The sequence below is a fragment of the Protopterus annectens genome, chromosome 10.part0 (assembly GCF_019279795.1).
Source record: "Protopterus annectens isolate FY-2018-M chromosome 10.part0, PAN1.0, whole genome shotgun sequence".
NCBI lineage: Eukaryota > Metazoa > Chordata > Ceratodontiformes > Protopteridae > Protopterus > Protopterus annectens.
Genome location: NC_056744.1, coordinates 1,069,248,129 through 1,069,273,568, shown reverse-complemented (window position 1 = coordinate 1,069,273,568; position 25,440 = coordinate 1,069,248,129).

The following is a 25,440-nucleotide window of genomic DNA, read 5'->3' as shown; positions in this document are numbered from 1 at the left end:
CCTATAGCTGAGCTACAGTTTAACAAGTTGAGTGCATCTGCCCGTAGGTGAGCAGTGGTTTAACAGGTGTAAAATGAGTGCCCGTAGATGAGCAGTGGTTTAACAGGTGTAAAATGAGTGCCCGTAGGTGAGCAGTGGTTTAACAGGTGTAAAATGAGTGCCCGTAGGTGAGCAGTGGTTTAACACGCTGAAACTGTGTGCCCGTAGCTGAGCTGAGTGTAATATGCATGCTGACAGCCAAACCACGCGTAAACCAGCGTACCTGTTTGCGCGGAGCTGCGCACCATGCCAACAAGCTAACCGACGGGCAACGTTGAGCAAGCTGTAACAAAACTGCCTTTACACAGACACACCTCCTAGCCTGTGTAGACAGTCATAAAATATAAAAAACAGTGGCCAGGTTCGAACCCAGGATACCATGCACCATAGTCAAGGCACTGAACCACTAAGCCATGACAGTTGCACTTAGAAATGCAGTAATAGCAAATTATATAGGAATGAATAGAAAGAGGAGCATGACAAAGCAGGTTTTGTGAAGCATATACAATTCCAAAATGGCCAATCACAGATAAGTGCGGGAAAAATGGCATATATAAGCCCCATAGGCGGGAATACACAGCATAACCGATTGTAGAACCAACTTGCAGCCAGAATGTCAGGTGTAGGTGAGGGTAGTTGCTTTTGAGCACAGAGGTGGGGCATTGAGGAGTCCAAATATATGGTTTGGCTCCTTGTCCACAATCATGAGGCCCAAGTCATGCAGGGCCAGGTCCTGTGGGGAGCATATAGGGCTGAGGCATGGGACCGGTTGGCTCATGATCTCACCAGTGCCACAGGGATACCAAGGACTGGTGAGCAGGTCCGTCACCACCATGCGGACCTGAAGAGATGGAAGCAGGACCTGAACCGTTGGATCCAGGAGGCCCGGCAAATGCCCAACGCCCCACTACTGAGTAAGTTACATCTAATTATTTATGTAAGAAATTAACCTAGCTGATATTATGGAGATGTGTATTCCAATATTACTTTATTTATATTACAGCTGCAGGTGTCCGTTCTGCGAACCGTAGAGCCTATGGCTATAGGCTGGCGCGATTGCGCCACCAGGCAGGTCAGTAATCCTCTCCCTGTAACTGTAAATAAATATAAAAGTATGACAGTTAGCAAAAGAGTGCAGTGTAGTCACTAAGTAATAAAATGTGCAAGTAACAGTGTAAGAGGGTTTGCAAGTATTGCTTGATTACAAAAGTGTGATGCAGTCTGTAATCCAAACAGAAAAATGAAAAAGTCTGAAATAAAGTCTGAAATAAAGATGTCCCACCTGTAATATAATAGTACATAACCTGCAGCAGGCTGAAAAGTACAGCTGCATAAGCTGAATAAAACACGTGTGAAATATATCCCTGTTGAAATACAGAAACATGACAGAAGTGAGACTGTTGGAAAGGATTGTAATAACTACAGGTAAAACATATAAATAAAGCCTAGAATTAAGTACCATCCTGAATTGTAAAAATAAAACAAGTGAGAGAGTGTGATTAAGAGTTATGAATCCACCAATAAAGTAGTAATAACTCCTGAATAAAGTATACTGCAGTCAGTACAGAATGAAATGAATGTGACAAGCAGAACCAAACTGTAAAATGTGTTGAAAATGTTACCGCAGCTGGAATGTCTATCCCAAAATTTGGATATGTTGCTCTCAGTCTGCAATATGCAGATAGTATGGTTGTCTGAAATATCAAACATCCACAGTTGTCTATAGCTATATAAAGCAAATGTAGCAGGATGATGTAGCTGAACAGAGCCAGATATGAATGTGTATGAATAAAAATAAAAATGTATATTGATGTAGCAGTAACATTCCTATCACCAACTTGAAGTAGTTATCACATAGGAAACTGTAGGCAGAGCTGTAGTGTGTATATATCTGCAGCTATTAGAAATGTACAGCATATGTATTGGTATTTGAAGTTGTTAATTAAATTTTCTTCACCCTACCCTATAACCACATATAATCCATTCCACGTGAAATTGGCATGTGCAATTAAATTAACACCCCTGGACATTTGTCCTGTTGGTTCATACATATTTGCATGTACATTGATGCATCTGCCCTGTTCATACATCTAAACCTGATGGCCTGTTGCCATCAATCAACCCTGCATGTTGTTGGACTGTGTATTGCTGTTCAAAATATGCATGTGTTATGCTTGCTGTTCAATTGTTTGAATATCTGGGTGTTTGGTTAATGGGAATACTAATGCATGCTGTTACAACTAATTGTGAATGGTATTGTACGTTACTAACCCAAACTGTCATGACATAATGCAAAACATAGGATGACAGGGAAGGCGGGTTCCAGCGGACCCACCTCTCCCTCCTCAGCTGGCGAGTGCACCTGGCACCGCCCCTGTATGCGTCTTGTTTGTCTTGTCTGTTAACCTACCCAGCCTACCTCCCCAGCTATACCGACTTCCTGTACCTGACATAACACTCTCACGTGAAAAAAAAAAAAAGAGCACTCTGTACCCACAAAAAAATTACACCCCATACATAGCTGCCCATTTCGCACACGTCTGCTGGACATGGAAACTGTCAATTACAATTGGCTGTACAACAAGTATTATTGTTGTCCTCACACCTCTCTCAGGGGTGGAAGGTTTTAAATGTCACACCAAATTACAGACATATGCACAGCTGTTGCTGATGAAGAAATGGGCAGCTATGGGCCTTACCTACATCCCTCCTGCAAAACCCGAGCTTGTTTCCCTACTGTCTTACCCTCTTTGTGACCCCTTTTTCACCACTTTCCTGTCTCCCCATTTTCATTTCTTTCAAAGAAAATAGCGTGGGTGTGCGCAAGAGTAAACACTGTTAAGCGGTTATAAGCGGGTGTACGTGGAGCTGAACGCCAGTGCGCATGCGTGAGCTCTGCGCAAACCAGCGCTAACCCGGTTACAACTGCTTAAAAGTGCCTTAGTCACTCTGAATGACAAGGCCTGTAGTCTGCTCAAAAGCAAAATAAAATCCCACCATCAGTCCCGAACCCAGGACCTTGGAAACAGTTGTCTGCATGACTTACCACTAAGCCATGACTGTTATATAAGAACATTGTGCTACAATAAATATATCATGTAATAGTAGGAATGAATGTAAAGGGAATATAGGATGTGTAGTACACAAAGCATGTCATGTATATTTACTGTCAAATGTAGTGGATTTCTAGAATAGTAGTGTGTGAACAGAAACAGCCATGCTAGTTGGTAGCTAGTAGGTAATAATGTCACTGTAGCACCTTGCAAGCCACACACATACTCACAGCAGGATAATCACTGCCCATACCCCACAACCTCTTACAGGAACACATCTGGACTAAGTAATAAAAAATGTGGAGCAAAAGGCCAAAAACAGGGACACATTCCAAATAATGCTACAACAAGCTTAGACAGTTCAGAGAGTAACAGGTTCTGCATTTTGTTGCATGTTTGGAAGGGTATGAAGTCTGAAACTTAAATGTTTGTCACTATAGTCTGACTTGAGCCTAGAGTGATTTGCCAGAAAAAGCTGTTTATGAGATATTGACCAAAATATGAGGCAAAAATGTGGACAACCTGCAAATATCTGTACACTTGAGAGGTCTGACACTGCCATATTTGAATAGTTAAGAGCCTAGACATAGCAACAGTGACTGAGTTACAGGGATGCCCCACAGACTCCCTGTGAAATGGGCAAACAGTAGGCAGAAAGGTGTTACAACACATGCAATGATAACTATGAAGTACTGAAAGTATGCACCACTTGCACGGCAGAAATAGTGTAGTAATACATATGCTCATGCTATCCCACAGTCACAACTGCAGAATACCAGACAATTTAATGGGTGTACCCCACTGATATGTACCATTCCATGAGGCAGATAAAAGATGCACCTGAGAGTCTCTGGGGCCTGCTCAGCAGCATACTCAAATACCCTAATAGATGTCAAGGCCCACTCCATGGCCAGACCACACTGCATGCAGTAAAACCCTAGCAGATATAGCAAGCATTCCAAGGTGTGAATGTACATGGAAATTAGGAAAGCCACAGCAACGCACTACAGTCAAGACACCTAGCAGGCATACAAGTAGTGAATGTAAAGGGCAAATATTGAAGCCATAGCAACAAAGTGCAAGAGCCACTGCTATATACCAGTTACACCACATGTCCCACAGGAAAGCACACACACCCACATTAACAGTGAGAACTGCAATCAGTACAGTATATGAGAGGGATACTAACCTTTACACTCACAGAATAGTGTCCACAGCATAGCAGCATGGTCCCTGCCCTTAAACTCTGAAAGGGCTATGCCTATCTGACATACCTTTTTATAGCACTGTCCTGGAATCACAGTGAGAACTGCAATCAGTACACAACTGGCTGCATGCAATTAGCAAATGCCGGCTAACAATTGCTGCAGAGGCCATCACATGGACATATGCAGATACCTACAAAAGCATGCTGTACTCCCAGTCCACACATGCAATACTTTCATTGCACCCTGTGGAGGTAGGGAAAGACAGAGAGAGAGAGAGAGAGAGAGAGAGAGAGAAAACATACACAAACAAAACCAGTCATCAACAACCACTCGAAAGCTGACAACTGGCAACTGGAGCAGCAGGACACCAAACCAGACGGCAACGCAAGCAGCTGTGACAAGCACAGGTAATGTAAAGTAATACTTTAAAAGTCTACATACTGTGAACCCTCCATATGTGTCATTGGTCTGTATCCATATGTATATGAAGATGTGCATAGGGCAGGGGACATACAGCATCTATCAGTGAAGGATGTACATGCATATGTATGTGAGAGCATCTATGTGCACATATCAATGTAGGTTGAATGTAGGTTGTAGTGCAATGTACAAAGTAGGTTTCACAGTTATGTATGTTTAGCAGTATGTTAGTGTGTGTATACAGTTTTGTAAACAAACATGTTGATATACCTATCTATCATATGGATACGTATGTATGTCAATATATGTATGTATGTGTATATATATATATATATATATATATATATATATATATATATATATATATATATATATATATATAATATGCATATATGTATACATACATAGAGAGGGATGTAGGAATACATAGACAGAAGTAGATAGATAGAATATGTACAAACATATATATATGTAATACACACATACAGATATAGATATATGTAGATACATATACATAGACAGACAGATCTGACTACAGATATGACTGTATATGACGATCTCACACTCCCCCTGTCCCACCCCCTCTGTCACTCTCACCCCCTCTCTGTCACCCCCCCCCCTCCATATCTATAGCAATATATGTGCATCGATATATATATGTGTATATGTATACAGACATATATATATATATATATATATCTATATATATATATATATATATATATATATATATATATATATATATATATATATATATATATATATATATATATATATATAGAGAGAGAGAGAGAGAGATGTATATATATTCTGAGTGAGGCACATGTGTACAGATGTATTGCAACAGGTGCCTGGTGACAAAGGCATGGAGTGAACACCAGTGTCAAAACTGGAGTACCATACCCCATTTCAAATCACCTACACCAGTAACCACCAGATATGTGATTGGCTGCCCACCACTGCATGTGTCAGGGGTGAACAGGGTCATAAATGTGTACAATAGTCCCCCCAATGATATTCACAGTGGCACACTATTCCTGGAATTCCTGCACATGGTATGTGTCAGCAGACATGGTGTGTCAGCTATGGACATGTAGGTCAGTGTACCCCTCCACACCACATAATGGCTGCCATGGTATGTACCTCACATGACAGCTACAGCTATGCAGTGACATGTACAACACTGTGACAATGCACTCAAACACATTACCAATGCACAGTGACTGACAACACCACAGAGTACACACATACTACCCACATAGAGGTTACCACTCCTGGATTTACATACTTAAGTCACACCCATGACAGATGTCCAACAACCATAGTAACACCTCACACCATCCACAACCTAAATGACTGCTGTTTGCCGTCCGTGACACTGCAGTAGAGAGCACATGGCGGAGGTACAGGTTCCTACCAACAGATAAGACATACCCTGCAATAAACCACACAGCATTAAGAAGCAAGACTCCCCATGAGTACATGTCACACATACCCCTGCTGAATGTTAGTCAGATAGGTAATATGCCATATGAGTCACCCTGTGTAACTGTTTGACAGGAGCAGGTACCATCACATCACATGTGTCACAATGGTCAGGGTAGCAGAACAGTATGCTGCTGTAGTCCCAGGGGCAATAGCATATTGTATTGTAATGTATTGTATTGTGTTGTACTGTATTGGTATGTAGAGGTGCCTCCTTCATGGAGTGGAACCACTGCTGCTGTACGCCAGTGTACAGGTACATATCCTGTAGTCAGGCTAGTGTTACATAGCACTTCTATATGTGTGTTTAGCTACTCTTGAAGTTCATGTAGCATGCAACTGGGGATACCATCAGGTCCCATTCATGTTGTGTTTTCTGCTTTTCTGAGGGCGGCTCTCACCTGGACATCTGTGATGACAGGAAGGGTTACAGTCAGCTGGGATAAGTATGTCTTAGTTTGGGGGAGAGGGAGGGGGGGGAACTTGCACTGAACCTGTCTGCCACAATGTTGCCAATATCTGTGGGTTCATTGAATTATTTGTTGTTGTGTACTAACTATGAGCATATTGGAGGGTTTCTGACCAGGTTGCTAACATAACTGAAGAAGGCCTTGTGGTTATCTGTAGTGTCCCCATTGATTTCCCTCTCAAAGTTGCCCATGGATGTTTGTATGAGAGAAAATAGCTCCTTACTAGTGCTGATCAGACATGCCTTCCCTTTATGGAATTATGCTCTGTCTTGCAGTAGCTTCCATCTTTTGTTATACAATCTGTCTATGGCTGGGGTCCACCAGACAGGATGCTTTCCCTTTTGGAGAGTGTCTTGGTCTTATATAGGATTGCATGATCCATGCATTCTCAGAGATGTCCGTAGAAATAATTTGTGAAGGGGTCAGCATTGTGGGTTGTGTCTTCCACTGGCCCAGTGGGCTTAAAGGATACCATGTCAGTGTTACGAAGTGTAAAGTTTGTATTTGAAATGTTATTCACTGTAGTCGTTTGTGCTGGTGGTGGAGGTGGGATATGTATATCCAGGGCAATTAGTTTGTGGTCAGCTCACAGTAGTTGATGATGTACCCCATACAGTACCTCGATACAAACCCCCAGAGTGAGGAGGTGCTTTGGACCTGAATCAGTGTTCTAACTGCTGGGGTTTGGTAGTATGTCGTATGGAGTGTGCCAGGTACTGTTGCACAGTTGTTGGCTGAGCACTGATACCTGGCCATTTACATGTGTATCCACCAATAGACAGACAGATGCTATATATGTGAGATATGTTGTAGCACAACAGTTGAGTAGCATGTGTAGTATGTGTGCCAAATTCTGCTGACATATTTTGCTGATATCATGTTATTTCCTTTTTCAGGACCATGGCTCACCAGTGCAATCCAGCGTACTCTGCAGCTGAGGATGAGGAGACACACCAGAGCCTGGTGCAGGATTATGCAATACTCTTTTCCCGCACCAGCCAGAATCAGCAGGAGAGGGCTGCACTGTGGCAAGACCTGATCCGTCGGGTAAATGACATAGGCACGCATAATAGGACATATGAGCAGGTACAACATCATTGCAGTGATTTAATCAGAAATGTCAATCAGCGTGCGTCGGATATCCACAGGCAACAGGTTGCCACAGGTGGTGGGGTGGCTACACATCCCCCACTCACCAGACTGGAGGGACTACTCATAAGTGTTGTGGCTCCAGCCCACCAACAACAATAACAGCAGCAGACCTGCATTATGATGGAGGCTGGAGCCACACAGCAGCAAGACTACGAGCGTGCAGGTAATATGCCATATGTATAGTTGACTGTTGTGTACACTGGTAGTTAATGCATGTGTGAGGTGTGTCCTTGGTTTGTAGCTGTCATCATAGTATTTAATGTGCAAGTGTGATATTCCTAATATCAGCAGCTGACCTGTGAAAGGCGACTGTTGTACTACTGACCTGTATCATACTCAGTAACAATGGCACAGTTGTGCCCACTGACATTAATTTCCTCACTTCTGCAGGTCCCTCCGGTGTAACAGCAATGCAGCCTATCCATGCTGGTGAGTGTGTATTAACAAATACCTTTAATAGTCTTGATAGTAATAGTAATATTAGGCTCACTGAGTAGTGCTCTGTGTATGCATGCAGGTGTGTCTGTGTCTGTGTGTTGATATCTCACATACTAAGTAGTGTGCAAGTGTGCAACTGTGTGCATGTGTGCATGTGTGCATGTGTGCACCTGTGCATGTGTGCATGTGTGCATGTGTGCACCTGTGCATGTGTGCATGTGTGCACATGAGCATGTGTGCATGTGTGCACCTGTGCATGTATGCATGTGTGCATGTGTGCACGTGTGCATGTGTGCATCACTGGTAACATTGTGTAGAAATTGTAAACTGTGTTTCCTGTTTCCCTCCCTCAGGTTTTGGAGCTGCTCTGGTGTCATGCAGCAGGGAACCTGAATCAGGTGCCACGGGTACTGATAATGATGACATCTGTGTAATGGCACAGGAAGGTATGCCAGGGTGCCAGGGTCCATCATTGGTCAGCCAATTGACAGTACACAACTGTCAACCCTATCAATGCGCACAGTTATCCTGCCAATACACCCTTTGTCACCAATGTCCCTAGGTGATGGACAGGATACAGTGGGCATTGACCAGGGTAATGTGGTATCTGTGGCACATGCTTCCCCACACAGCAGCCATAGGCATGGCCCTGAGATGGTACCACACAGACAGATGTCCACGGGTTCTCGTGGGAGCATCCGTGGGTGTACTGCCCCTGTCAGACGTGCCCACAGAGGTCTTACAACCTCAGCTATGTTTCGGGCTGTCATGCAGGCACAGTCACATATGGAACGGTACACCAGACAGGGTCTGAGGGAGCTGACAGCATGTCGCACAGCCATGACTGACAGTATGCGTGACATTGCGACTGCCATCCGTAATTTCACCGATGTCATAGACAGACGTTGTGGGGACATATTAGATTGGTTCCGCAACTACATGTCCATGAGCCAGGGCGATAGTGGATGGTTGAGGTGTCGACGTGGGTGTATGCCAGCAACAGCTGGCAGTCATTGCGGACAACAACAGGGCCGCGGCCGCCACCATAGTGCCAGCAGCAGCCCCAGCAATGCTGGGTCTGTGCTGTCATCAGACCTCCCCAGGAAACCACGTGCACGTGGCTCTGGACAGGCCTGACAGGGATCTGTGTCCAGTCAATGAACACCTGCTTCTGATGACAGTACCCAGTCTGGATTGGTACCAGATACGGTCCGTAGCACCCCTGCAAGGCACAGGTACCATGTCCGTGGCCAGAGACACTGATTTGTATGACCTGGCAGGTACAGTCTGTGGCTGTCCACAAACACCAGTGTATATGGCAGCCATGAGGTGGAACTGTGTGCATCCATGCACACATGCGAATTGACAACACCTAGGGCTACCGCATACATGCACACACTGCATCAACATTGCCCCACCTTGTACTGCTGTCCCTCACCAACACACATACACATACATGTCAATTGGTGGTATCAGTGGCAGACTCAGGCATACCAAGTTCACATTCTGTGCATATGATGAAACTGTGCCACCTCCTGCAATCTGTAACATCAGTGCAGGTACAGGTTAACATGTTGCTGATGCACAGGGTGACTACATAGACGTGTAGTAATAGTATCATGTTGTTAACAGTACTGTGTGCTGATATAATTGTGGGTATATCCCAGCATGCCTGATGCAGTAGGGGTATGATTGTCTTGTACTATTGTCTACACCCATGGTAAGTACCATAGTGTATCATCTGCACATGTTGGCATACTGGTGGTAAGGATGTCAACAGAAGGCTACATACATAGGTAGCACAGGGGATAAGGTAATGAAAGTATTGATACGCAATGATGGACATGTAAACTGCAAGTGGCATGTTGCCCACACTGGACTCTGCAATGCAGATGTTTGAGGATGTTGATATGTGTGCAGTACTACACAACTGGTACAGGACACACAGGAGCACCCTAGCATTGCAAGCTCACATATCATACCATGCTAGACAGCCCCAACACACAAAACTAACTTTCACAGGAGGGAGAGTCCCCATAAATGTCAGGGATACTGTGGTGGCAGGACAGGTAGCATACATCCTACTAAGTACGGAACCATTGAGTGAAGGCTCAGTGTCTGTTATTTGACATGTGTATTACTGCAGGTATGAGCACCTGGGTTTCCATCCAGTTATTGTACATCCTGACAGTACATGGTCTGTACACCTGTGTGCGCTGAGACTGGACCCTAGCCATCTGACCTGTGTATTTCCATGTACATGTGTATAGTGCCTGCATATTTGCACTGTTACCTACTGGAAGTTGTACAGCTTGTTTGTTGTACAATGGACTACATGCAGCCCTGCTTACTGTAGCTTTGTTTGCATGCATGTTTGCTTGCAGTTACTCTGGAACACTGATCCCACCTGCAATGCAGAGTTACAGAGCTTCTGTGGACTCCTAGTGACATCTGCATAGCTTACTATATGTATGTCCATGTCTCACTTGACAGAACATCACTGTTTGTCCTGTTCACATGTACGTTGCCTGTGACACATTGCATATGACTTACCTGGCATTTGTCCACGTGAGCAGTCATATATGCCAGTGCTAACTAATCACAGGCACTACACCCTCACATACTTACCTTCTGTACCTTGTTCCCCATTGGCCCTATGTGCTGTTAATCACCATGGCAATCACAATACTATGGTAGCATGTGCAAAGGTCACTTGTCACTCACCTCTATGGTACAGTTGTGGAATATGTGGGTCATGTGGCAATGTCACAGCTGCCACATGTACACAGTCAACCCTCTCCCCTACACATGGACGTATAACACATGTATGAGATGCAACCACATAGCCAAACTGGGGACTAAGCACTCTGAACCCAGTACTGGCATAACCTGTCAGGTGGCATGAAATACTGCAGTGACTACAATACCAGTCTGATGTAGACCTACACTGACAGCAATCCAAACACGTGAACACACTGGGCCATTCGTGGAGCCTCAGAATAGCATCCTGCCTGAGCAGCAGACACCTCTGCAGCTGGCACACAGGCATATGTTAAGCCAGAACACAGCACGTGCAACACATAGCACACAAATCCTGTGTGCCAAACAGTCACAGTCTGTATGGCTAGACAACACACCTGCTACAGTTGTGTTAGGTGCCTTTATTGTCCGGTACAGTGAGGTCCCGCTCACCAGGCTGGACAAGGTGAAGGTCACAGTGATATGCTCGTGGGGCACTATGTTCCACCACATAACACAAGCATACAGGTCAGTCAGAGGCATGGACACATATGACTCAGTCATTGCCCATGCAACTATGGCTGACCTGTGATGTACCTCCCTGGACTACATGATAGGGAACATGGAAGGGCTCTCTGAGCATGTAGCACAGGCTGGTATGACCCTGACCTTGGTTGGCATCATACCCTCACCAGGAATGCTGACGTATTACTGAATGCTGATGAATTACTGTAGCTACAACACCCTAGCTGAAAGGTTCCTAGCATGTAGTCACTGCATTGCTATCGAACAACTTGTTACCACTCCCACAACAGGTGAAAACATGCAGCACCTGTTCATCAACAACATGTAGACTATATGCCCCAGAGCAGATGTGTACCCCTCGCTGCTAGGATGATACCATATACATCTCACACTGTATATACACATACCACATGCAGCACCCACACAGAAGACCACAGTCATAGTGTTATCCAGTGCAAATACCATGTATTCACATGTGGCAGGCGTCAGACATGGGAACTATTGAAGGTCACAGGTACATATGTGTATTTGGTACACACATACATCATCTGTGTCCATTGCCATTACTGGTTTAATTGATGTCATGCATTATTGTGAACAACAACCCACACACATGGGCATTCTGTGTGACAAAAACACACGTGGCATGTGTGGAATTCAAAGCCATAACTAACTGTGCTATGACAGTAGTTGGAGATGCAGTAGCAGAGTGTGCTATTTGCATTACTGGGAGATTTGCCCGCTTCTGCTGTACTTGTAGGGTGCTGACATCATCTCTGTGTAGAGATTGGAATATGCAGCAGCTGGTGTGTTGTACTGGTTGGCAAAAGGGTCAGTTCTCTGACACATGTAATTGCACACATCCTTCTTCCACCCCCTCTTGCCACAATGACCTCCCCTTATCTAGATCTGACAACCTTCATGATTAGGTGGGTATATGGTATGTTTCTGTAACCACTACAGCCACATGCTTGTCCAATGCAGGATATCTATTAACTTGTGTCCCCAGGTCTCTCATTACATGTTAAGTACTTAATGGGTTAACACCTATGTGGTAATTGGTGGGCACTTACTGTATATCCACAGGGGTTGACTATACACTTTTCTGCATTTAGCTTGCTAACATGGCTATGGCACCAGTTGTCTGTTTCTATGTGGCCCTTTTGTGGGATGCTTGTGTCAGCTGGAGGGTCAGATATGGTGGCCAGTTTGTAGTCCTCTGCAAACATGTTCAGACACAGTCCTTCCATGTTGGCCTGTACCTATGGGACATATATACCAAACAAGGGAGGTCCCAGGACCAAGCCTTGTGGGATGCCAGTTATATCTGGTTTGTAGTCTGACATGGCTGCAGCATGTCTGACCATGTCAGTTCTGTCCTTGGTCTGGACTGACATAGGGGTTTATATCTAAGCTGGTGAGCTTATCTATAATGAACATGTGGGGTATTGTATGGAAGCCTTTGCAAGGTCCAGCTACGCTGTGTGGACCACATTGCCCTCATCAATGACCTTAATGACTGTTTCAAATGAGTCAAACATGTTTAAGGGGCAGGATCTGCACTTAAGAAAGCCACAGTGGGTAGGGTCCGGTGTCAGTAGGTCCCCAATATCTTTATGTCTGCGGTACATGCTGATCCTTTCCATAGCTGTGCAGACCAAGCTTGTCAGGATTCTGGGGTGGTAGTTTGCAGTATCCATTCAGGCAATACCTTTGTTGAGAAGGACCACTGTTGTTGTACACTGCTCTTTGGGTACATATCCCGTGGTAAGGCTGACATTGAGCAGTAGTGTGATTTGGCATTCCATTCTTCTTGGAGTCCATGTTGGACTCAGCCCAGGACGTCATCTCATACCATTGCTGCTGTGTGTTTTGCTTTGTAGATGCTGGCTGTTACCTCAGCATCTGCAATGTCAGGGGGCCAGCAGTCTGCTGGGATAGATATTTTGCATTCTGGGGGGGGGGGGGTTGCATTGCACCTGTCAGGTTGGATGTTGGCAATATGTGTGTGTGTTTGGTATGTTGTTTGTAATATTTGAGTGATTCAGAGCATATCTCTGAATTCCCAACAAGGTTCCTACCATCAGTTAAGAAAGCCTTGTGATTATCCTTAGTGTCCTGTACAATTTATATCTTCATAGGTTCATAGGTTCATACTAGGCTATCCACCCTAGGGCATTTATAAGCCTAGCCAGAGTGTGTGTGGCTTTCACCACTCCTTGCTATGTGAATATTATGGCCATTTATGATTTACTTTACTGTGCCTCTGTCTGGACGTGACACAGTGAAGACCCCCAGTGTACATCTACGATCATCCATCCCCGCAAGATTTCTGTTGAAGAGTGTCAGTGAGGGGCTCTGCCTAACATGGAGTGGGATTCTGTTCCAGGGTGTAGGGAGCCTCTGGGTTATGTATCTGTCCCTCCAGCACATCCCATTTCATTATGTGTTGAGGTTGACATCTCTCACTCTCACAGCTCCGATGGCTTTGTGTTTTCTGTGGTGGAGCATTTCCATTACTCCTGTGTTGGACATGGCCTTGTACAACAGGCATACAATGCCTCTGTGTAGGCAGTATGTGACTGCATTCAGCTGGGGTGTCTACAGCCAGGCAGCATATGACATATATTTGAGACCCTTTATCCTCTTGGTGAGGTACCTTTGAGGTCTTTCTAACTGCTGCAGGTGTCAGGTAAGGTACATCCCAAATGAGGCATTGTACTAGATTATGGGTCTGATAAGAGAACAGTATAGGGGCACAATGACCTCTGTTGATGTAGATGTGAATCCTTTCATGATACGGTGTCCAGTATAGACAGTCTTTCTAGCCACATTGGCAATGTGAGTGTCACATAACAGGTTACTGTCCACTTGTGTCCCTAGGTCCCTGATTACTCCATCCATACATAATGGTTTACCACCTATGTGGTAATTTGTGAGTACCTTGTTTGGTATTTGGTGAGACATTCATACTGTCCAGTGTCTTCAGGATGGCTGGGTGGGGTTCCTGTGTGTGAGAGTGTAGTCTGTAGCATGCTACAGACTGTACAGCAGTTTTTCCTATGGTTAGTTGCACATGGGTGGTCTCCGATGCTTCGTGCATTGTCAGTTACCTGGACGTATGGGTGTCTGCGCTGAATATGGATACTTCCCCTCCTTTTATGTTTTGGTCCAGGTTTGGGGGCCATAACGCATGATATGAGGTATAACCTGGTAGTGCTGGTGTGCTGGCAGGAGGCTTGCTGCAGGTTTCTGTCACTGCACGGACATCAATGTTCTCCATACTGGGGAGGGCCTTGGGAGCATGCATATTGAGGTTTACACGTCTGGCATTGGTCAGCATTACCCTTATGTTTCTTTCCACTTATGTTTTCTAGGGTGGTGGGTTAGTCTTTTCAGCCTTGCCTACGAAAGGCTCTATGGAGGTGGCAAAAGCCTTATCCAATATCCAGACATCCAGGGGTAACAGGTACAAGCCATCCCTGGAACAGCAGCGTGGCTTGTCAAGCATGACATCCCAAGCAGACAGACATTGGATCCCCTTGCAATGACACCAGTAATTGTGCCACTTGTTAAAGCTGATAATTCTGCATTTGTACTGTGGCATCATTCTTGGTGAGGGTAGGATGCTGCAAATGGTCAGTGTCATACCGGCCTGGACTACATAATCGGAGAGCTCATCTATGTCTCTTTTCATGTAGTCTGGGGAGGTACATCTCAGGTCATTCACGCCAGCATGGACAATGACTGCATCATATTTCTACTTGCTTTGGGGTGACCTGCGTACTTGTGTTATGTGGCATATTGTAGCAGCCTACAGGCAGCTTACTGTACCCTTTCCCTTGTTCAGTCTGGTGAGCAGGACAGCAGTGTGTCTGACTATGGAGTCACCTATTACAACTGTATCAGGCATGTTGTTTCTTCTTCTGGCCTGTGACTGTTTGGCACACCAGCTTTGTGTACTATGTGTTGCATGTGCTATGTTTGGAGGTTGTGGTTGCTTGGGTGTCTGCTTTGGAGGCCTCTGTTGGTGTGGTGTGTTTGGAATTAGGGCCTCCGGGAATGTTTTTCTGTGTTTATGTCTTTGGTTAGTAGTTGTGATAGGTCTATGTGGGACTGGGTTTGTGGTGTGTGTGGTTACCTTCTCCTCCTCCTGACTAGTTTTGACAGTACTGAGTTGAGGGAGCTCAGCCTCCAGTTTGGATAAATGGTTGCATCTCTCACATATATTTGTATTTCTTGGGGGAGTTGAGGGTTGTCTGTGTACTTGGGGCAGATGTAACATTGCCTCAAGATTCACAGATTCGACTTGTTGTAGCTGGCCTTAGTGGATTGTATGTGTGGCCATATTTTATTGCCATACTACTGATCAGTGATTACTTCCCTTTTTATGTTTGCTCTATCATGTAGTAGCTTCCTCATTCTCTTGCATGGTTTGGTAATGGCTGGAGTCCACCATGCCAGATGCCTGTGTGTATGGCATTTTGTCTTGGTTTTATTTGGGATTGCATAATCCAAGCATTCCTGGCAGTGTTCATGGAATGCCTGTATAACAGGTTCTGAGGTGTGTCCCATATTTTGCACCTGCACAGGGCCTTTAATGGATTCCACACAGTTTGGAGGAGTGCAACTTTTGCTTTACACATGTTTTTCACTGTGGTTTTCTGGCCAGGGACTGTGGTCAGGATGTGTATATCCAGTGTGATTACTCTATGGTCTGGTCTTACCAGTGAGGGATACACTTCTCATCTTGCCATTCAGTACCCATGTTGCTGATTATCACATCCAGTATGCTTACCCTTCTTGTGGGAGTGGTACGTTGTTCCTGGGCATTTTGGTTTATGGATTCTAGGAACTTTTGTCCTACAGTGTTGGAGCTAGTATAATGCTCCCAGTCTATGTCTGGGTATTTACAGTCACCCAATATAATGTGGTTTGGAGGGCTTGATATATTCATGTATTCCAACATAGGCCAGGTGCAGTTCCTGGTGTTAGGATGGTAGTCTGTAGCAGGCTATAAACTGGGAGGCGGTTTTAGCCACTGTTACTTGACCATGGCTAATCCATGCTGCTTCTTGTTGTGGTACCAACATGGGGGTGTGGGTATCCTTGACAATTATTGCTAGTCACCCTCCTTTTGTAGCTTGTTCCATGTTTTCAGGCTGTACAGCACAGTATGAGGTGTAATCTGGTAGTGTTAGGGTGCTGTTGTGAGCCTTGACCCAGTTTTCTGTTACAGGACAGATATCAACATTCTCCATACTGGGGGAGTTTAGACTGCATGCATCTTGCTGTTTAGACTTCTGGCATTGGGTAGCATTACATCTAAGTTCTTATCCCTTGTGATACCTATGGAGGTGGGTTTGTGTTTTGAGCCTTACCTATTCAGGGCACGCTGTGGGTAACAACAGCCTTTGCCAGTATCCATAAGGCCTGGACTGATAGGTGCACGCCACCTCTAGCAGGTGAAGCATCATGTCATGCTCAGCATGTCATCCCAGGCTGGCACACATTGGATCCCCTTTGACTAACTGCAATACTTCAGCCAATTATTGCAATTGATCATCTCATCGTCATATTGTGGCATCATGCTTGGTGAGGGTAGGATGTTAGTCAGGGTCATCAAGTGTGCATATACTACATGGTGTTACATTGCTTAACACATGGCATTCATGCCTCAGGTGGTGCTGCAGGGCTGCCTCTGTTGGATGCACATACTACACTCCCTGTACATGTTTGAGAGCAGGTTATGTCATTTTAGGCATCCCTGTTATTATATGAGTGAGTCAGAGAGGGGTATCATTCCCAGGGTTCCTACTGAGCCAGTGTATGTGCTATGTGTTGCCTCTTTGCCAAGGCCAGGGCATACTGGGCACGCCTCCTTCTGCCTACTGGGGCAGGCTCAGGTTATTCCTCCTCTGAGTCACGCTCTGCCTGTGATGGCCTTGGCAATGGTGGGGGGCTGTTTGGCCCGGCCCTATGCTGGTCCTGCTGCAGCTGTTTTCGAAAAGATCATATTATGTAGCATAGCACATACCATGACAATTTGGGTACGTGTAGTTGGTGAGTACTGCAAGGCTCCACCAGATGTGTTCAGACACCGGAACCGTGACTTGAGCAGCCCAAACACACGCTCTGTTACATTACGTGTTTGTGCATGTGCCTCATTATGGCGTTCCTGTTCAGGTGTGTGTGTGTTTCTGATGGGTGTCATCAGCCACGGCTCCAGTGCATAACCTGCATCCCCCACTAGGTGTCCATGTGGGATGTCCCCATTGGCAAATGTCTGGTACAGCTGCGTCAAATGCCAGATATGGGAATCATGGTAGCTCCCAGGGCAGCCAGCACACACATTCATTATTATGCCCTGGGCATCACACATGACCTGGCAGTTGATGGAGGGGAAGCCCTTGCGGTTAATGTAGGCCCTACCCCACTCACCGGCTGGTGCTTTGATCAGTATGTGCGTGCAGTCTATTGCACCCACTACCTCAGGGTATTCCGCTATTTGCTGGAAGAGACGCATATTGCTGGCCAGTACCTCACGGGCATTGGGGAAATATACATGATCACCGACATGTGCTGACATGGCATCCAGGAACTGGTGCAGTACCCTGGAGGCTGATGGCTGTGATATCCACATCATATCACCAGTTGGTCTCTGGAAGGTACCTGTTGCTAGTATTCTTAGGCCAACACATACCTTGGTTTCCACTGGGATGGGTTCCCCTCTGTTGGTTCTGTGTGTGAGGCGTGGCCTGCACAGCTCAACAATTTTCTGCAGGAGGTCTCTGTCCACTCTATAGCTCTCCACTATCTCCAGCTCATGTAACCCATGGTAGGTGACCCTGTGCCTGTACACTCTTCTCCATCTCCTCACTGTGGGTTGTCTGGCACCATTTGCATTGTCACCACCCTCAGCAAGTAGCCTATGTCTCCTTATGACAGCTATGGCAGCCCCTAGCATTTCTGCTCTGAGTTCAGCTTTTTCAGTTTTCACTTCTAATAGCTTACTCCTGTCTTGCAGTGTCTCTTGAGAGAAACTTCTTGCACTGCTGTTTGCAGAGTTTTAAGTGCTTGGCTGAGCTACTATTCTGCCTGTGTAATTCCCTGCTTCTAATTGTTTTCACCTGCTAGCTCCAGCAGTATTCCCTGCTAGCTTCCTACTAATTCTGTTGCTTCCTTTTTCCTTTCTGTTTCCTCAGGGGGGAGCAACGCGCATACCAGCAGAAACACGCTCACAGTGGCTTACATGCGCACACACAAGCTTACACAGTTCAGAATCTACTTATTCAGGTTAAAACGCGTGCACACCAGCGCAAACAGTCTTACAAGTCTGCCAACAGGCTGCCACATACTCAGTCTGCCTTACACGCATGCACACTGCCCTACTTGCACCTCATGGCGTGCACACGTGCGCATGCACGCCCAGCAAGAAACTTTGGTGTAAGCAACAGTGTACACCTTCCATTTCTTGACTTTCCCATGCTTATCTTGTGGCACTCCTCTTTCCATGATATGTGTCTGACATCTGTCATGTAACACTGACCTCCAATGAACTGCATTTCTTTCTGCCATTCCCCCCTGTGATGTCACCTATCTCCTACTCTATTCCTCCCCCTTATGTATCTCTTACACTACTTAGAATGTGCTCATTTGCTATGTGACAGTGGAATTCAGTATCCTAACACTCATTTACATCAGAATGCCTACTAATGCTTAGTTACATGTCTTAGACTCAGCTTCCCCCCTTAGCAACCACAAAACGGTGGCCATGTTGTTTTTGGTCTGCTGGTCCCTGCATTGTAAATCCATGTATTGCATAAAACCCACATTTGTGGGTTTATAACCTTCATTTTTATGTTTTATGCAGCGCAGCCCGTTTGCATGGGGCTGCGCTGCGTTTAAACATCGGCGATCGCCGAAAAAAAAATATTTATTTCTTATATTTGCATCGGGGTACCTTGCCAATGGCCACATATTTGGCCATTGGCATGCTGCCTGACACATATGCACCCTTTATTTGGAGCTGACATGGCTCCATTGTGTTTTTTGCAGAAACGTACTCAGTTGTCAACTGAGTACATTTCTGCAGCTAAAACGGCTCTTACACGGGCTGCTTTGGGCTTCCTGGATCACTAATCTACCTCATTTGCATGCCTTTCGGCTGCAAGTGAGGTGATTAGCATATCCACGCCCACTCCATGTAAGAGACGTTTTAGCTGGTCTCTTACATGGAATTTAGGGCTGTTCCTGGATCACGAGGGCTGCATGGAGTCTTACACTACTCTTAGACTCCGTGCAAGCCTTCGTGAATCCTGCCCTATGTTTTTGCCGAAGTGGTATTATTTTGCTTATTGTTGACCAGAATTTTTTGGATCTGTTTTATAAGTATTCTGGAAATTATTACAGTACATCTTTTGTCCAAGGTTATTTGTTGTTTTGCCTGATTGCATAGTATTTTACATTGTTAGAGGCTTTGAGATGTTTTGTTGTTTTTTTGCCAGTTTCTCCAAGCTTTATTTGGCATTAATTTTCTAGTAGTCTTAGCTAACCAGGGGGTATCATTTAATTTTATTCTCTTGTTGCTTGGGGATGCTATTTTAATAAGAATGTTGAGGAATGTTGACAAATGTTGAGGAATATTGTATTAAGTGTCATTATAGCTTTGTCTAAGGGAATGGATTTTAGTATGTTCTAGCTGAATGCTGAGAGCATTGCATTGAATGTGTCTGGGTTAAATTTACTTAGGTTACGTATGTTTTTTATTACTTGTTTAGGGATTTTTTTGTAAATTGTTTAATATAGGCCGAGGAGTGATCACTGGGAGAGTTAGCTATGATAGCTGATTCATGAAATTTATTGGAGTCAGATACAAGAATCCATTCCAGTAAAGAATTTAAGTTTTTAGTGAAATAAGTTGGATCTTGTATGAGTTGTCTAAAGGCAAATAAGTTAATGCAATATTTTGGGGTGGTAGATGTAAGCTCAAGCCAGTTTATATTTACATCTGCTAGGATTATTGTTTCATAAAGGATATTACTTGAGACCCAGTACAGGATTTCTTCTAATAAATTGATATTGTTATCTGGGGGAATATATAACATTATTATACATATTTGCTTTTGTTTATTTAGTTTTAGGAGTGTAATAAGAAGTTCAGCTTCTTATTACACATATAAAGGGGCAGAGAAAGAGATCCATACATACATGCATGTATGTTTTCATGCGTGTGTGTGTGTGTGTGTGTGTGTGTGTGTGTGTGTGTGTGTGTGTGTGTGTGTGTGTGTGTGTATATATATATATATATATATATATAAAATATATATATATATATATATATATATATATATATATATATATATATATAAATAATATGGATGTTATGAGAATTGTTTGATGACCAGTATACACAACATCAACACATTCTAGGCATCCTCTGAGGATTACCCTGGAGCAGGCTAAACCAAGAGTGTTTTTCTAGGGGAGCAAGCCCCACTCCACTCTCTTTGTGGGGAGCTACATCACCATAGCCCCCCTGCCAATTATGTATACTAACTTCAGGACAGGACATTTCCCAGAGAAAAAGAATATTCCCTGTCCGGCAATAGTTGATCTTGCATACATGTCAACCATCTGTTTTTGTTGACCAAATGGTGTTGACCAAATAGATGTTGGTGTGGATTCAATAAAGCCGCACACATGGTAGTACACCATTTTATAATTGGTAAGAATGGGCATGATGTGTAGATCCACCCAAACATGGTAAACATCATGGCATGTTAGTTACAGCATAAGCAGCTGAATTGTACGCTAATCAACCAGTCCAGGATGGAGGAGCTATTCAACAAGCTATAAAGCAATCATGTGGAATCAGTGTAGGTTTTTCCCTGTGAATTCCAAAACCTATTGGAATACAGCCATGGAAACTACTGTACACAGAAACAATGTTAGGGGCTGCAATTGCTCTTATACATATGTATGTGCATCAGGCCCAAGTCTATGCTGCTGCTGCTACTGCTGCTGACAGACAGTGGCCAAGAAGGAGAAGGGTGTTTATACCCTATTTAAGTTAACATGGTCTGCATGATATGGACATTGTAGAGTGCTACAGGGTGAATAGAAACACACTGGAACTCTGTGACCTCTGTCGTTCACAGCTGAGAATGAGAGTAAAGTGAGGGGCACCAATACCTGTGGAGACTAAGGTATGTGTATCAGTTAGAATATTAGCTACAGGAGCCTTCCAGAGACCAAGATCATATATGCTGGGCGTGTCACAGATATCAGCATCCAAGATCTTACATCAATTCCTCAGTGCTATGCTACAACATGCCAATGATTGCATACAGTTTCCACATACACCTGAGGACAGAGGAACAACTATGCAAGATTTCCAAGGACAGAGCAACAACTATGCAAGATACCCTGTAGCACACTTCCCTGATGTCTTAGGAGTCACAGACTGCACACACATTGAAATCAAAGCACCACCTGGGAAACAGGGAAGGGTGAAAATAAACAGAAAGGTTTCCACTCCATTAAGTGCCAGGCCATGTGTAATGCTAAGGGAATCATCCTAAATGTGTGTGCTGGCAACCCTGGCAGTTACCACGTCTCACATATCTGGAACAACTCCCAACTCTATCAGTGTTTTTCCAGGGGGGGATATCCCACAGCCATGGCTGATGCCACCCATCAGAAATGCACACCCACCCACCCACCAAAGAATGTTATAATGAGGCACATGCACAAACAAGAAATATCATAGAACTTGTGTTTTGGCTGCTGAAGTCATGGTTCCGGTGCCTAGATACATTAGGGGAGTCCTGCAATACAATCCCCGTATGTGTGCTAAATTTTCACTGTCTATGCCATCCTTCACAATATTATTCTGAGAAAACAGCTGCAGCAGGAATAACAAGAAGAAAAGGTATGCATCCCGCCACCACTGGCAAGGTCACGGCAGCCACATGCAGGTGAGCAGCCAGCTGCTGGTGTAGGTATGCATAGGCATGTACTATATGCCCTCGCCCTGTCAAAGAGGCAACGGAAAGCACACATTTGCCACTTAAGAGGGTAAAATCTCCATCCTGTGCATATGCATGCAGTAACATTGATGCCAGGCAATGCTCACAACCTTTACCCACCCATGTAATGGCTGTGTATTGTTAGCATAACACAGGCTCAGCCCTAAACTAAAGCACTTGTAACTGCTGGACTATCAAGGTAAATGTTGAACATGAAATATGAAAATAAATAAGAACACAAGTAAATGGGAAAGCCTTGCATACTGTTACTTGCTAATTAACTAAGCAGAAGGTGTGTGATTTAAGGTAGGTAACATATCGCACTTACACAGAAACCAATGTTTGGTTCAAAGAAAGGAATACAAATGGAGTACTGTATTGTTTACCAGAGAAATACCAGGGTGACTACACAACAGCAAGAGCAAAACTCTTAAAACCCATATTTTGCTGTGGCAACACACCCAAAACAACAGGAAAATAACATTTTGTACAATCCAAACAATAACACATAATTCACTTGTTATGAATGCTATAAACACAATTCTCATGAAATGTGTACACATATACAACACAAAAGTCAATTGTATATGATTGCTAGTCACCTCTCACTGTGCCCAGCACTCCCCTGGCAGTGTCTATGGGCCATCTTAGAAGCATAACACCCCTGTGTCATTGGAAATATAGTACATTTCCATTAAATAAGATAGAAGACTGTAAGATAACCAGTTTTAACAATAACAATTATGATAACAGTTAATAAGGCTGTCTGGGAAAGTCAATGCATGCCAAAAATGCCTTTGCCAAGACTGACCTGTAGAAAGTGCATACATATAATAGTTTAATTTTCTTATATATATATATATATATATATATATATATATATATATATATATATATATATATATATATATATATATATAATATATGTCTATTTTGAAACATCTAAAACCCATAACATCTAATTTCATAACATTGAGACCAGAACATCTAAAACCCAAAACATCTAAAACCCGTAACATCAAATTTCGTAAAATCTAACACTACATATCACAAGAAAATAACATCCCCTTAGCATATAATGACACCAGACTACCAAACACACTTTTTACTACGTTTCGGCACCCTCCATGTGGGGGCTTCGCCCCCTCACCCCCTCATAAATTAAATATACCAATTCCAAGATTGCACTACAGTGGGAAAAAGTTTCCTAACCCCACTGTATCAAGCCCCCCTGCATAAATGTAGTAAAAAGTGTGTTTGATAGTTTGGTGTCATTATATGTGAAGTGGATGTTATTTTCATGTGATTTGCACTTAGATGTTATGAAATTCAATGTTATGGGTTTTAGTTGTCCTGGTCTCAGTGTTATGAAATTAGATGTTATGGGTTTTAGATGTTTTGAAGGGGACCCATATATATATATATATATATATATATATATATATATATATAATCTATATTAGATAAACGAAAGTTCGTCTTAGCGAACGCTCACATTAGAGAAAATCCAGGAACTCAAAACTGCAATTGCAAACACTCCTTGCTAAATATATATTCCAACTCCGAGATCACACTACAGTGAGGAAAATGCAAATATTCCCAGCTTCACTGTACCACAATCTCACAATTGCGGTTTCGAGTTCTGCAATTTTCGCTCATGTGAGGGTTTGCTAAGATGAACTTTCGTTCATCTAATATAGACCCTATATATATATATATATATATATATATATATATATATATATATATATATATATATATATATATACACATATACATATATAAAAGTTTCATTGTAACATATTAACAAATGTAGCATATACTTGAAAATTGCAATAATATCTTAACAACATCAGAAACCTTCTGTATAGATAAAGCAAAAGGAATACCACTCCTCTGTGTTCTACAAATACACAAATCCCCTCACCTTCAAGTTCCCTAACTACACGGTTACCTTCTTATGGTGTAGATTCAAGCCTCTGAGCATGGTGAAGATGGAAATGAGGTGTTAGAATTGCTGAATCCCAAACCTTTGTCTTTGTGTAGCAAATGTAAACATAATGCAGGCACTACCTCAGCATTTGTTGTTAATGTATTGCATCTGTGAATGATTAGTGGGAGGGCAAAGGAATACATAACAGCAACTCAGATTCCCATACCTGCAGTGGGTGCATCACCCAGGATACACTTACACCACGTAGCTTTCAAATGTAAGTGAACAACACACATTTCTTAACTTTTGTTCAATAATAGCCAAACTCTCCTGCCTTTACTGAAAACCTTTGTTCACTGTAATGTAATTTTATCATACATTTAAAGGATAATGATACAAAATGCCCTGTAGATTGCATGTCTGAGAGTACAGCACCGATAATGGAAGAATGAACAGAAAACTATAATGAACTATAAATAGAAGACAGAGCTGCACTGGTGCAAACAATACTCATAAATGGTTGTGTAATCATTCATTGCACTAAATATGTAAGCAACCCATGTACAAACAACTGAGAGTGTACAAGTGTTATATGTCTGTATAATACTGTGGTGGAAATGGGACTTGCGTGTATGCACAATGATTTGCCTTCCTGCGGCAAAGCTGTTTCTGTGGCAAAGAGAAATAAGACACCATTACTTTGTTTTGTAGGTTCAGTAATCTGACAGTTCAAATCTAGAGTTGTGAAAAAATGTAACATTTGTGTTAAAATGTAGTTTGTAATGCTGTTTATGTTTCCTTTTTTAAATTTTGTTTTTTATAAATAATAATATTTGTGCAAAACGAGGCTTAGGTCAAATACGGTGAAATGGCAAAATAAATTAGAATCAATGAAAGTTGCTTCTATAATGAAGACAACAAAATTTAAAGCTGTGAATCAAGTCTGTG